At 33.2% G+C, this 14809-nt stretch overlaps 1 protein-coding gene across 2 annotated transcripts in view; it reads left to right on the top strand.

The window, feature by feature from the left end:
• The window catches only part of LOC126886706 (protein slit), a 223275-nt gene that overhangs the window by 36551 nt on the left and 171915 nt on the right, over positions 1-14809 (top strand). The window lies entirely within an intron of this gene.

A 14809-nucleotide genomic window follows, 5' to 3' on the forward strand; every position in this document is an offset into this window, starting at 1 on the left:
CTTTTAGGCTGTAGAAACTTTCCAGCATACAGAGCTACTGCTAGCGCGATAGAATGGTAAGTTGCCGACTCACGGCTTTGAATAAAGAGGCTAATGAAGATATTAAGCAACTTGTTTCGAATTTGGCACGTTTGCGGATCCGCGCTGCTTGATCCAGCATCTAAAAAAGCGCAGGATCCAGCTGGAGTGCTGGATGTTGGATCCAGAAATTGCAATCTCTATTGTTGACTGTAAATTTTCTTTCCACCTTTTCGGCGATAAGTTCGGCTAATGGATTAAGTCCACAGTCAGGAAATTCGATGACACACACACACCTTTTCGGCGGTCTTCCAACGGATCTTCTGCCATACGGCTTATTTTTTTTACAGATATTTTCTAATCTATCTGGTCCCATTCGGTTTACATGTTCGTTCCAGTTTTTTTCTTGTTTTTGTACACCTGTTAGTATTTTGAATTATCGCCTTAATGATATGCACGCCAGTGATCTTAATACTTTCATTTCGATATTGTTGATTTGTTGTTTGGTCTTTCTTGTATCGGTCCTTGTGTCCGCTGCATATGTTAGGATTAGTCTTATTATTGTCTTGTATACTTTCATTTTGCTTTCCGTGGTCAGATATTTGTTTCTCCATATGGTTTCTCGGAAGCAACAACTACAACTTACTCTCGCCGCTTTTGCTGCTTGCCTTTTTTTCAAAATAATTTAAAAAAATCTCGAAGAGCAAAAAAATATAGGTTTTGCTCTTTTGAACATTTTGGATATTTTTATATTGCTGTAACAGTAAAATTGTTTAAGATATATGGCTGTTCAAGACAAGGTCCAAGTCCAAGATGGAGAGGACATCTAGCAAGATCACAGTAGAACAACCCTTCTAGAAGAATCCTTATGTCACAACATGTGGGAAGTAGAAATAGGGGTAGGCCAAAACTCAGATGGAAGGATGGCGTGGATGAGGATGAGAGAAAAATAGACGTAGCAAACTGGCAACGGTTGGCAACGGATAGGACTGACTGGCGTAATAGACCTGGGAAGGTCGGGGCTCTTTCATAGGGCTGTAGTACCATTGATGATGATGATGATATGACTGTTCAAAGTTTGCATACACCCATGATTAGTAACTCGTTCAAGCCCTTTCAACTACAACCCTTTCAAAAATACGGGTTTTAAAAAAATATTATAAATAAACTTATTGTCTTTAAAGAAACCTACAAAATCGTTTTTTTAAGTTCATTGTTGAAAAATTAACCAAGTTATAAGCAAAAAACCAATAATATTTAGAGATATCAGAACGCGTATACTGGTACTGAAGCATTGTAAGACACAAACAATAATGTGCTATAGAATCTACTTTTAATGAGCTACAACTCTGTTTCTACTGGGTCTACAGACGTCAAAAACACATAATTTTTTTTTGATTTTATTAGCTACATTGTTGCTTAGTTATTTGCGAAAAACCGCCTGAAAAGGGGTTTTTTTATTGAAAAATGCATTTTCACTCGCCAATAATTCAAGAAGTACATATTGACTTAGTGAAAAAACTCTATAGCACAAAAGTTGCTTAGAATTAGACAGTTTTTCCATTTCCGGGCTTATCTAGAAAGAAGGTTTTTTCACCCCGAGAAGCAAAAAATAACCCCGAGAAGCAAAAAAACCTCCCAAATAAAAGCAACCCAAGTCCAATAATGAAAGAGAAGGTAAGAGGAACTTATATCTAAATGTTCAAGCAATTCGGTGGTGATACGGAAAATTACATGATATCGTCGTTTTTAATGTTCATTTACTGGCCTAGTCTTGTAGTTGGAGACAGTGACTGAAAGCGAGTTCTTACGGTCCGTTTCGATAGTGGCATTTTACCAGCATCGAAACGTGGGCCTATGTGTGGGATGCGTGTTGGGACACTCCTAGTTCAAATATGTCGGTATTATTATGCGTTTTAAGCCGATATATATGTCTTTAATGAAAAGATCGTCTCATTATTGCCTGCTTTGTGGGTAAAACATTGGTATTTTTGTTTTGAATTCTTGTCATCTTCTGCCTGAATTACTACTTAGCTCTTAGCGGAAAAACTCTGCTTTAGCGGATAAAAATATCATATTTAGGTAATACATAATATGGTACTTTATTTAGAAAATACGTAATATGTTTACATAGTATGTTTGCGTAACTTAGAACCATATGGGCAACTTTTTGAAGTTATACTTCTTTAGGCGCGATAGGTAAAAATGTTGAGAGTGAATTTTTATAAAAACGACAATATGAACTACGCGCACATAGGGGTGTATTCTGTAACATTTCCGTTAAATTTAAGAGGCCTCTAAAATTTAACTTTTAACGGTCCTCTAAAACTTTTAGGTTAGATTGACATTCTGTATACACATATTATAGAGGACCGCTAAAATAATATTTTTTAGAGGAATCCTCCAAAAGGTTTTGGAACAAATACGGCAACGTCGCACGTTGATCGTTGTTGAACTACTTTTAACCTAGAAATTGACCGAAAACTGACTGTCAGAGCATTGACATATAACAGGATGGACGGAGAACTCCCCTATATCTGACACAGAATCGGGTGTCATAAAGATCATTAGACATTTTCACTCTACACTCCCAAAAATATAAAATATAATTCGATTTTCACAATGAAAAACACAAGACAAACAACGATCAAATATGCACATACAAACAAAACAATATTTGATCGTCTCGTGTTCATAAAAATTTCTCCCCTTCCTATCAAAACGTGTACTTCAGCGAAGTATATGTTTATGACATTTTTTATAGTTGTTGCTGTGTCTATCCTCTTATATGTCATTGTGTCAGAGGCCAAAAACCTTAAGAAGAAGAAGAAATTGACAGTTTCCTAGAAAATAATATTTATTGTATTTAATTATTTTTTAGTAAAACTCATATTTTCCAATTAAACATTTTTATTTATTAAGTTATACATGGTTATACATTAAAATATTGCTGAAAAATTGCATATCTTATTTCTTCTCCCCTTCGACACTAATTTTGGTCAAATGGTCCATTTTCAATAACATTAAGGTCATCTTATTAATCTGCATCTGGTTATTTATAAACCTTCTGAAACTTCACCTTTATAAACATTTGATACGTTTTGTAATTAAATAATTTTACCTGCATTAATAGGATTTAATTGCATTGACAAACATCTTTGACTTCCAACACTTTTTCAATCAATTTCTAGGTACTTAGGTAGGTACCTACTTCTTTTGAAATGGTAATTGTATCATAGTTACTTTCAGGTCAATTACTTTTTGTTTTTGTTGTAATCTGAAATCAGCTCTACAAAAAGAAACAAAAATTTGAATTTTGTTACTTATAGGTGTAGTGTGTCGATTGTAAAGTAAAATGAGACTTACCTTTCATTATTATTTATTAAGTACTTCTTCGCCAAATACATTATAAAAAGCCATTTGCCATTTTTAAATATTTATCTCCAGTATAATACAAGAATAACAAACTACTATTCATACAAACATAACCCAACAAAAATAATCAAACCACATTTAACGGACTGCTAAAAATTTAGCGGGTACGTTTTGACATCCTCTAAAATATTTTTATTTAGAGGGAGTTTTAGCGGTTTAGGTTATGATTTTAACGGATGTATGATTTACAGAATACCAAAATATTTTTAGCGGGCGCTAAAATTTTAGTGGCCTCTAAAATTTAACGGAAGTGTTACAGAATACACCCCATAGAGAGTATAAAGTTAGTTGCTAAAGCTTTCAAGCTACGTATGTATCAGTGCAAATAAAATGTGAAAAAACATATTGGTGTTTTTAGTAAATATATTTATTATAATTTTTCTGTCTTTGAATTTGTCTTCGTAGGGAATAGGATAATAAGTATTAAAATATGATGAAAAGAAGATTTAAACCAATCTTAATACATATTATTTGTACAATCTGTTAAAATAATTCATTTTGGTATCATTTTGACTGCCATAGCACACTGACTTACTCGGTTGTCGCCTGATAACCGTAGTCAAGCAGTGTTCAGCGCGCTTATGTTTTGGATGGGTGGGTTTAACTCTTAGGAATACCTCATGTTGTTGCCTTGACTTACTTTTTTTTAATTTTTGGTATTGTTTTAGTAAATGTTTTTGCAAAGTAGTAGATATTAACATTAGTTTAATATTTAAATAAAATACAAATAAACTGAGCAAGTTATCAATCGAAGTAGCACAGAAAACGACAATAAATATCGTCTCCATACAACCAGATTGACAACAGGTGGAATACTTTCTTTGGTTACACCTCCTGAGATTTTCAAAATTTATAAATCAAACATTGGAGATATTGGAGGTATTCCACCTGTTGTCAATCTGGTGGTATGGAGACGATATTTATTGTAGTTTTCTGTGCTACTTCGATTGATAACTTACTTTGTTTTTCGGTAGATGGCTCTAGTATATCCGTGACATTTCTTTCTTTGCAATTCGGAAAAGCCCAAAGTATGATGCGTGGATAAGTCGGAGAGAAGAGGATATTGGACTACTGATGAGGGGGAAAAGACCTCCGAAACCGGTATAGACTCTTCCTGCACTCTCCGATTTAACCAGAGTATTATGCAGCTGCTGCATTTTCGTGTTGCAAAGAAATTGAAAATGTTTATACATTTTTACAAATAAACTGTTTAATAGTATATTGTACAACAAGAGAGAAAAAAGATATATTTCTCACGAGCGCAGATCGTGCCGCAAATCAAGCGAAAGAGAAATATGTCATTTTCTCTCGTGTTGTACACTGTACTTTTTCTATGGATGCGTTTTTGTCAAGAGTTCAAATTTCAAAATTAAATAATTTAGGTGCTTTTAGGTATATTATATGCCTAAATTGAAATAAAATACATATATACACATAGGTATTTAATATTCTTAATATTTATATACTTTATTTATTTAAAATTATAATTCACAGTTGAATAGTCTTAAAAGGTAATTTTTGATAAGTTTTGATAAGTTTGAACACAATTTATTTGACAAGAATAATTGTATTTGTATTGTGCATGTTACCATGGAAATGGCGATTCTATGTATGTAAACCGGCGGTGAACCCGTGAGAAAAAATATTTCTCACTGCAATGGCCGACTTTTCTCACTGCCTGAGAAATTGTTCGTTTTGAATGTATGTAAGTAGTGAGAGAAGTTGCACATTGTATAGCATCCATAGAAAAAGTATATTTATTTCGTTGAAATCATATAATAGAAGTATATCTTCTTACGTGCGTACAAAGTAATACACATTCTTTTACGGCATAAATTATAATCTCCATAAACCAATTTTCACAAAAAAATAGTGTAAGTAGTTTCCGATATATAGATACTGTAAGCTCGTTGTGGAACACCCTGAACATTTGAATGAGTGTGACTTATATTACATCATAACCATAGTTATATTCAATAGCGAAAGAATAGCCCCTAGCGCCATAAATAGGTTACAACGTACAATATACTCTGACACTGACATTATTTATCTTCCCTGTATTTCGGTACATGTCGATATATTTATTTTACACATGTTGCAGTAGCTATTGCAAGCGCAGCGGAGTGGAAAGTGGTGCTATTAGTCATTTTGTCATATCTAGAAAAGTCATAATAATTGATATATAACCATCGCCTACGCGAATTGAACGTAGCGCAGGTGACCAAATCACATCAAATCGGTAAACCGTTCAGATTAAAACTAATTAGGATTGTAGATAGTGTCTAATTTAATGCATATTACCGGGTATATTATACTAAAACAACATCAGTGCTAGCGAGAGAGAAATCGATTCTTGAAATAGGCCAGTACCTACATGTGTATATTATACCATGTGTGTATATCCAGCATCAGGCCAAAGCGACATTACACTGGTAAATTAATGAAAAACAATTGATCAAAAAAAGCCTGCTTTGTGTACCTTTCTTAATTTGGCTAAAGCCTTTGACACAGTTAGCCTCCCAGATCTTCTTGCGCCACTGGAGAGAATTTACTTTAGAAGAACTGAACTAGAGCTTATGCGGTATTATCTTCTAAGCAGAACTCAATGCTCAATGTATTCAAATACTAGGGAAAGCGAGTGAATTTAAGAAAGAGAACTATGGAGTAACTCAGGGTAACTTATGTTCAGCAGATGACACAGCCCTTGCTGCAAATAATCACGAAGAGTTAATTGATCTCATACGACTGGATGAAAACGAAAGCAAATTTTTGGTATGTAGTTAAATATCCCACACACAGATCATACTAGTGGATATATTACAAAACAATCATCCACACATAACCACGATTGGCCGATTTGAGGTTGTGAGCTCGAGATCATAGATCACTAACGCAGGGTCACTATAGGTAGAAATAAAACGCAAATGTAGTAGCAAAAGTCGCCGCAGAAAAGATGGCAGAATATGGACGGACTCTTAATATTTGAGAGAGAAAACAAGTTGCATTGGAAAACATGGAAAAAACAAACAGAAAACTAATAAAATAATAAACTTAACAAATGATACCGATACTTACTGTATCGGTATATTATAGGGTGACCAAATCATAAACTTGAAAAACGGGACACATCCAAGGAGCAGTGGCGCACCTAGAATTTTTCTCTGGGGGAGAGGGTTGGTTGGGCGTCGAATTTTTTTTGTATTGTTTGTGAAAGACATGTTATATTTTCCTACGATTTTTTGTATATTTTTCATATGCCCTGGGGGGTTTAACCCCCCAAATCCCCCTGGGTGCGCCACTGCCAAGGAGGGTTTGGAGCGATAACCAAACAGGTAGGGGAAATTAAAACATGGTCTTTTAGCTAATTTGGGACCTATAAACCCTTTTCAAATTACTTCTGAATGTGTAATTTACGTACGATCAAGACTGCGAAACAGAAAACTATAAAACTCCGCCAGAATGGCATGGATCAACAACCCGTCAGAACAAAACAGAGAAGAATACAAAATATCGAGAAACAAAGCCAACTCCAAATAAAAAGAAGACAAATGACTGGTTTCGCTGGAGGATATTGAAAAAGTCAGAGAAAATTATCAAATACAACAATAATTTTACAAAAAAGTCAAAGCAGCAAAAAATAAGTCCAGCATTAAAACAAGAGGACTAAAAAAGCAAAAAAGAAAAACCTTGTTTAAGGACAGACAGATCAGCAAAATATGGGAAGAATATTACGAAAAATTGGTATTCACTGTGAAGGAAATACACTGCGATGAAGAAGTATAGTAGGCAGTACAAGATAACGACGAAGTAAAAATTTTCACAGAAGATGAAATAACTGTGGAATAAAATACGGAGGAAGAGAATTACGTAAAGAAATAAACCAGCTAATACAACAAATATGAACAAAACAGACTACCAGCCGATTGGAACGCAGGTATTGTAGTAGGTACCTATATATAAAAAAGGAGATCTAGAGGAGTTGAGAATTACAGAGCAATAACTTTATTAAACAACACATATTATAACATTCTAGAAAATATACACATAAGACTTAAATCATGCACTGAACGAATATTAGGAAAATACCAGAACAGGTTCAGACCGGGGGAGGTCGACGATTAATTCCATACATACAGTGGAGCAAATCATTCAAAAGTCGAGAGAATACAACAGAGAAATGCACCTAAGATTCATGGATTTCAAAAGCGCTTTTTATACAACCAATCGGACAAAAATGATGGAGCAGCTAGAGAATGTTGGAATCCCAGAAAAATTAAGATATATGCTAACAGTGAGCCTAAAGAGCACCAGACCAAGGATCAGTTCCAAAGGAAAAACGGAAATTAATGTACACAAAGGCGTGAAACAAGGTGACTCTATCTCTCCAACAGTATTTAATCTGATATTGACAATATCAGATATTGACATAATCTGTAATCATGAGGATGACAAACTTGCAAACAAAAACATTATTACAGATCAACTTCAAATAGTAACATATGCAGATGATTCAGTCATCACAGCGAAGACGAAGATAACACTTGCAGTTGGAAAATTACATAAGGAAGCGAAGAGAATAAAAGGACTAGAGATAAACTAGCTCACAGCAAAATACATGGCGATAGGGAAAGATGACCCAACTCAGAAATAGCTAATAACACAGAACCATAAATTTGAAGCTGTATCCATCTTTAGCTACTTAGGAGTAAAAATAGGGAAAACCGGAAAAAGAGAGAACAGAGGAAAGAATTCTGAAGGCCAGAAAAACATCTACACGGTAAAAATCTGCTGAGAAGCAAGACTCTAAGTATAATATGAACCTATATAAGACCTTAATAAGACATGGTGTTTTCATATGGGATGGAAACAACGACGATTAACAAGAAAGTGGAAGAAAAATTAAAAAGAGAAAATATAGTCAGATACAAAAACTCAACCCAACGCAAATACGGGACATTTAGGCGTCCCAAGATACTTTTTCGGGACTCCGGGACAAATCGTTAAAAAATGGGACAATCCCGTTTTTACGGAACGTTTGGTCACCCTAGTATATTACCACCTATACTGGTATTCTTCTTATGGTGCCTAAAAGATCCGGTCAAGTTAATTCATCTTGTAGATCAGGGGTCACCAATTATATTCTCTGAGGGTCCGTTTCGAAAGCCTATGACACTTCCGGGTCCGGAGTAATGCTGCCTGTGTCTGATTGTTTTGATTCGGATTCTTTGCAGATTCTTAACAAGAAGACAAATCAGAAGGGTGCCGGGCGAAATTTTTGGGCAGAAATTGTTTAACAATTTTTTTTAATTCAAAATATCACCTTTTTCGCCCCCGAAAATTTAGTTTTAGCATTTTTGGTTAAACAAAAAAATCTTCGTTTTTCTCAAAGTTGATAGATTTCGAGTTTTAAGCGATTAAAATCTGAAAAATGCAAAAATAAGCATTTTCGAAACTTGAAAATTCATGTGTAAATTATTATTTTTGAGTTTTTCAAGTGTGTAAATTGAAGTTTAAACTTAAATATTCAATTTCAATATTCTGATAAGTAACAGGCGCTTATTTCAATTTAGACCGTTGTTTTTAATTGTTAATTATGCGCGTCCACTTTCGCCGCGGCGGCGCGTCGCACTGTATGGTGCATATCGCACTATATGATTGGCGTATTTAATTAGGACATTGGCAGTAATTAATTAAATAAATTAATAAATTATTTAAAAAAACTATGTTAATAATATATTATAAAATTTTAATATATGTCAAGTAGTACTTGTTGGGAATTTCTCGCATAAGTACGTATAATATGTATACGCACCATAAAGTGCGACGCGCGACGATTAACCATTAAAAACCAACGATCTATATTGAAATAAGCCCGATTACTCGTTAGAATCTTGAAATTGAATTTATAAGCTTTAATTTAGGCACTTGTACACTAATAATTAATTTACACATGAGTTTTCAAGTATCGAAAATTCGTATGTCTTGTGTATTTTCGCATTTTTTAGATTTTAACTCGCTTATATCTCGAAAACTATCAACTTTTGAGATAAATAACAAAAGACTTTTTGAGAAAAATGACTTTTTTGTTCAAAATCATCCAAAAAACCTAAAAATACATTTTTCTACGAGCGTGCAAAAATGTCTACTTTTGCGCACGCATTTTAGTTTAGAAAGTTTCACTTTTCCGCACGCGTGTTACTTTTCCGCACGCGGTTTTTACTTTTCCGCACGCGTGTTAATTTAGATATGTTAATATGGCCTTAAAGTAATTATAATACATGCAATAAACTAATATTTAGATATTATTTACTAATTTATTTCAAATATATCTTATTGTGTTCCTGTTTTAATAAAATTAACGCTACAATTCGATGAAATAAAATTATTTTGACATAATATTCGAAAGTCAAATCGGTAGACAATAACAGTCGTTTTGAATCATCGTCATGGAAACCAAGATCGTCGTCATCCTAACTAATTATATTGAAAGTTTGGTTTTGACAACCTTGTCAAAGAATTAATTTGTGTATGTATTTTCATATTAATTAAATTAATTGATTAAGATTTGGTAATTTTTTAAAGACTCTTAGAAAAAATATTGTTTCTAACTTTTGTAGAAAGTCTCTTTTCCGCACTCGACTGCTTGCCGAACTCTCGCTTCGCGTCGTTCGGCAAACTGCAGTCGCGTGCGGAAAAGACTGACTTTCTGCACTTGTTAGGAAAATAACTATTTTCGGGGCAAAAACATAATTTCCAATTTGTTTAAAAAAAGAGTTTCCTCTGTTAAAAAAATTTATAACCTGTATGAAGTTTGAAATGAGTTTAGTGCAACTGATTTTTATTAGGGAGTTGAGATATTCATGTGTTAGCTGAGAGCTGTACCGATTTTTAAGAAAGTTGATTCTTGAAAAAACGGTTTCGCACCCATAAGTTGAGCCTAACGTAGTACACAATTTCATGGCCAAAGATTTTCAAAATTACAAAACACTATATTCTGAATGTAATCGCGGTCCGCACAAAACTAGCCCGCGGTCCAGGGACCGCTAATTGGTGACCTCTGTTGTAGATTATAAAGCTAAGATATTCTTATTCTTCCTGGACCTCCTTCTACGTGTATCTTAGCTTTAAGTATGGACTGAAGTAAGTCATATTGTTATTCATTACGCATTATATGGACCAGGTAGTTCAGTTTGCGACGTTTTATGGTTATTATATGACTAGTTCGCATTCTTTACCCAATATGTGTAAAATTTCTTCGTTGGAAACTTTGTCCCGGAAATCGTCAAATGTGTCTATAGCATCAGATTTGAAATTCTTCGAGTCTCTTCAGTGATGCGTAGTGTTTTAGTAAACGAATTTTATATCATGATTGTTAAAGATTTTTTTTGTTTTGACGAAAGCTGATCTTGCATTCTCGATCCTTATCTTAATTTTCGTTGTGTGTTCCCACTGTCCATTAAAATTTACACACAAATAGTAAAATTAGTTATAATTGTCCCAGTGGTATCCTGTTTTTGCTTATAACCATGTATTCCGTTTTTTGATGTTGAAATTGAAATCAAGCTCAAACCTGCTACTTACTTCTGCTACCCTGGAGACAAGTGTGTGCAAACCTAATAAGACATCTGCAAAAAGACAGCGTTATCAGAGTATATTATGTTATTAAGTCGTTCTCCATTTATATATCACAATTATTCACGTCTCTACATCGTTGAGAGAACTTATATTATTGCAAAAAGTGCCTCTCGAGTCTTCAATGCATCCCCGGAGCTGAATTGTGTGTTTTTCATGGGTTCTTCGCACTTTTTGTATTTTCTTTTATGTATATCTAATTAAAAAAAAGTTTTCGGGATATGGCTCATAGGTCTTATTATAATATATGTATATACTGCTTTACCATAATATATACAGAGTGGGCCAAAGAAAACAGTCCACCTCGATATTTGGCAGTATTTATTAGATTTTAAGGAAATGACGAAACAGGTTTTTTTTACTGTACATACATTTGTCATTTGTCAACGCCCTCGCTTCCACTTCCCCCACCCCTTATTTTTAAATAGGGAATAGGGGTCGTGTGCTAGCTCATTTAGAAGGTTATTCAATTATCTATTCAGTAATATAAACACTAACATAATTATTTATACAGGGTGTCCAAGAAAAAAATATTTTAATTAAATTAATTGACACAAAAAGAAGAATGCATGTAATTTATTTAATTCAAAATACATTCTACTGCTGTCACAAAATAAAAAAAAAATGATTTTTAATAAATAAACATTGCTTTTCGCTTAGTTTCAATATTCAAGCTGCCACCGATCTGCCTCTTGGTAGGTTGAATATTGAATTTAAGCGAAAAACAATATTAGAGAGATATCGAAACCCTATTTAACAACGTCCTTTAATAAAAGATCCTTTATTTTGACATATACGCAAGCGCAGTATCACGTCCTTTATTTTTGTCCTGTAATAAAATACAGGCCGCCCGTACTTAAGGAAAAATAGAGGACAAAAATCTTTCAATAAAGGATCCTTTATTTTGACGTTACGTGTCAAAAATGTGACAAGTTTGTCAAATTATGTGAAGAAACCAGAAAAGAAAGGCGTCTAACTTCACTTGTATTTATGGTTTTATCAACAAATAGAATTTTATAAGTTATTTTTATATTTACAAAAATATTTAATGTGTCATTTGTCAAAATAAGAGATTCCTTAAAACTGCGTTTCCGATAACTCTCATTAGACATATCCTGTATTTGTCCTTTATTAAAAGATCCTGTAATAAAGGAACTTTTAACTTAGGGTTTCGATATATATTTTTCTCTGGTTTTTGTAAGTAGTAAAATGTATTTTGAGTTAAATAAATTGCATACCTACATTCTTCTTTTTGTGACAATTAATTTAATTCAAAATAATTTTTCTTGGACACCCTGTATAAATAATTATGTCAATGTTAATATTACTGTGTAGAGAATTGAATAACCTTTCAAATGAGGTAGCACATGGCCCCTAATTCCTATTTAAAAATAAGGGGTGGGGGAAATGGAAGGGAGGGGGTTGACAAATGACAGATGTATGTCATTTCCTTAAAATCTAATAAATACTGCCAAATATCGAGGTGGACTGTTTTCGTTGGCCCACTCTGTATAGTACATCTTCTATAAAGCTTTTAAATAAATAAACGTTGGGCGAGTTTTGCAATTTTTTAAGATTCTCGTAAGATCAATAAAATTTATTACTTCCATTGAGCAGTTACTAGAGAATTTCCATTGGTAGAGCCTAGAAATACTTGAAATATGCCTAAAAACGCTGAATTTAAACTTTCACGTTACAAACGTTCTAAAACTTTTAAAACTGCTTCTTTTCGATAGCACAAGTACGTTTTTCGAAATTACGCAACTTTAGCTACAAGAACAAGATCCACTCCTGGAAGAATTCGTGGAAGCATTCGTGGAAGCATTTCCCATAACGTGAGGTCATTTAACGTGAGGTAATGTGAAAGTTTAATTTCAGCGTTTTTTAGGCATATTCCAAATACCTCATAAATATATATTTATTATATTTGTTAGATACCAAAACTCAAAATCGAAAGCCAGCAGATCAGTTTAGGATGAGGGCTGGGAATCGTAGTGGTAAACTTTGGTACATCTTTGTTGGGTCCCAAAATAGCCAGCCTCAGCAAATTTTAGCTTGTTCCTATGGTTTTTAGAGGTTCATTGGCATTTTCGTCTCAGTCGTGGGCAGGTGCGGATCTAGAAATTCATAATAGGGAGGGCAGACTTACCTCAAATACAGTGATGCCACAACTAGCGATTTTCGGTAGATCTACCGAATACCTGCCGATTTTTTTTCTACCGAAAAATCAAAATTATTAGAAAATTTTTTTTTTGCGGATAGATTTGGCAACAGGGTTGAGTCAATTTTCAAGAATTCTTGAATTGCTTTTACTAGCTTGTGACACAATGAATCTACCTACCTGTATCTACCTGAATCTGAATAGTGAATACTGAAAGATTGTGGCTTATTTTGATATAAGATAATTCCAAACTAAAAATAGTATTTATATTAAAATGTTGAAACAGGAGAAATTTATTTTGCACCTTTTTAACTTACAGTATTTCGACATAACTAAAGAACATGAAAAACTTTTCTCGTTTTCAATTGCTTCAATATCCGACAATGTTTATTTTTTAAACGATTATAAAGTGTAAAAAATCATGTTTTTGCCTATACAACATTTCTTTTAGATTTTATAGAAAAATGTTTCAAATAAATATTATAGATCTTAATAATTTCTAATTTGAAATACATAAACAATTGCAGATAATTGCAAAAAAAAACCCTTATTTTGCAGTTATTTATAAAGGTTGATAACTTATAACTATTATTTATTATAACAAAAATGTTTAACTTGTTTAAAAAATTATACAGTTTTCAAATAAGAATATTTGTATTTTAAACGTTAATAGGTACTCGTGTGATAAGTTTTTTTTTAAGTCTACAACAGGAAAAAATATGCGTTTTATTTTATTATAAATAAATTAATTCTTTATAACAAATCTAAAGCATCCTTGATATTTAGTATTGCGTTAGTAAGACGGCTCTACCCGAGTTACTTTGGATTAAAAAAAAATGAAGAAAATTGCTCTATAACACCTAGAAAACCTATACCGATTTTAAACTTTGAATGATTTTTATGATGAATGGTGATTATTGATCATTATATGATGATGAATGTAGTTTATTTTTGAATACTGGTACCTAAAGTATCAATCTTTTGCAATCTGGTAGCAAAAGAAGCAAAAATGAAATCTACCGAAATTTGACGATTTCTACCGAAAAAATAAGAGCAGTCTCCCGAAATTTTGTCCAAGACCTGTGGCAACACTGCTCAAATATTATATTTTCCAGATTTAGCCATACGACTCACACTTACTCTAAGGATAAAATACACTATTATATAATTCCAGCTACCTACGGTATCAAAAGCATTGATAGACAATTCACGACTTTTAATCTCACTGGTCGTTCTTTACCATAAAGATTAACCTTTCTACCATCAATGGGTAGGTACGTATGGATTACCTAGTAAAATACAAATTTTTATATCTTTATTGTACCGCAAATTTGAAACGTGACTTTTTATGAGATAAGGTTTATACCCAGTGTAGTATTAATTTTGCATTTTAAAATATCATTTTTGTTATTCTTTGAATTGAGAAAAATATTTCCGTTGTTTATGATTCCACCGGTACCCAAACAAATGCGCCTGCAGATTATTTTTCAGAGAAGGGTGTTTTATTAGATTTTATGGCTTTTTTCAATTCTTTGGAAGCGGTTGTCGTGTAATTTAGTGTTG

The sequence above is a fragment of the Diabrotica virgifera genome, chromosome 6 (genome assembly GCF_917563875.1).
Source record: "Diabrotica virgifera virgifera chromosome 6, PGI_DIABVI_V3a".
In the NCBI taxonomy this organism is placed as follows: domain Eukaryota; kingdom Metazoa; phylum Arthropoda; class Insecta; order Coleoptera; family Chrysomelidae; genus Diabrotica; species Diabrotica virgifera.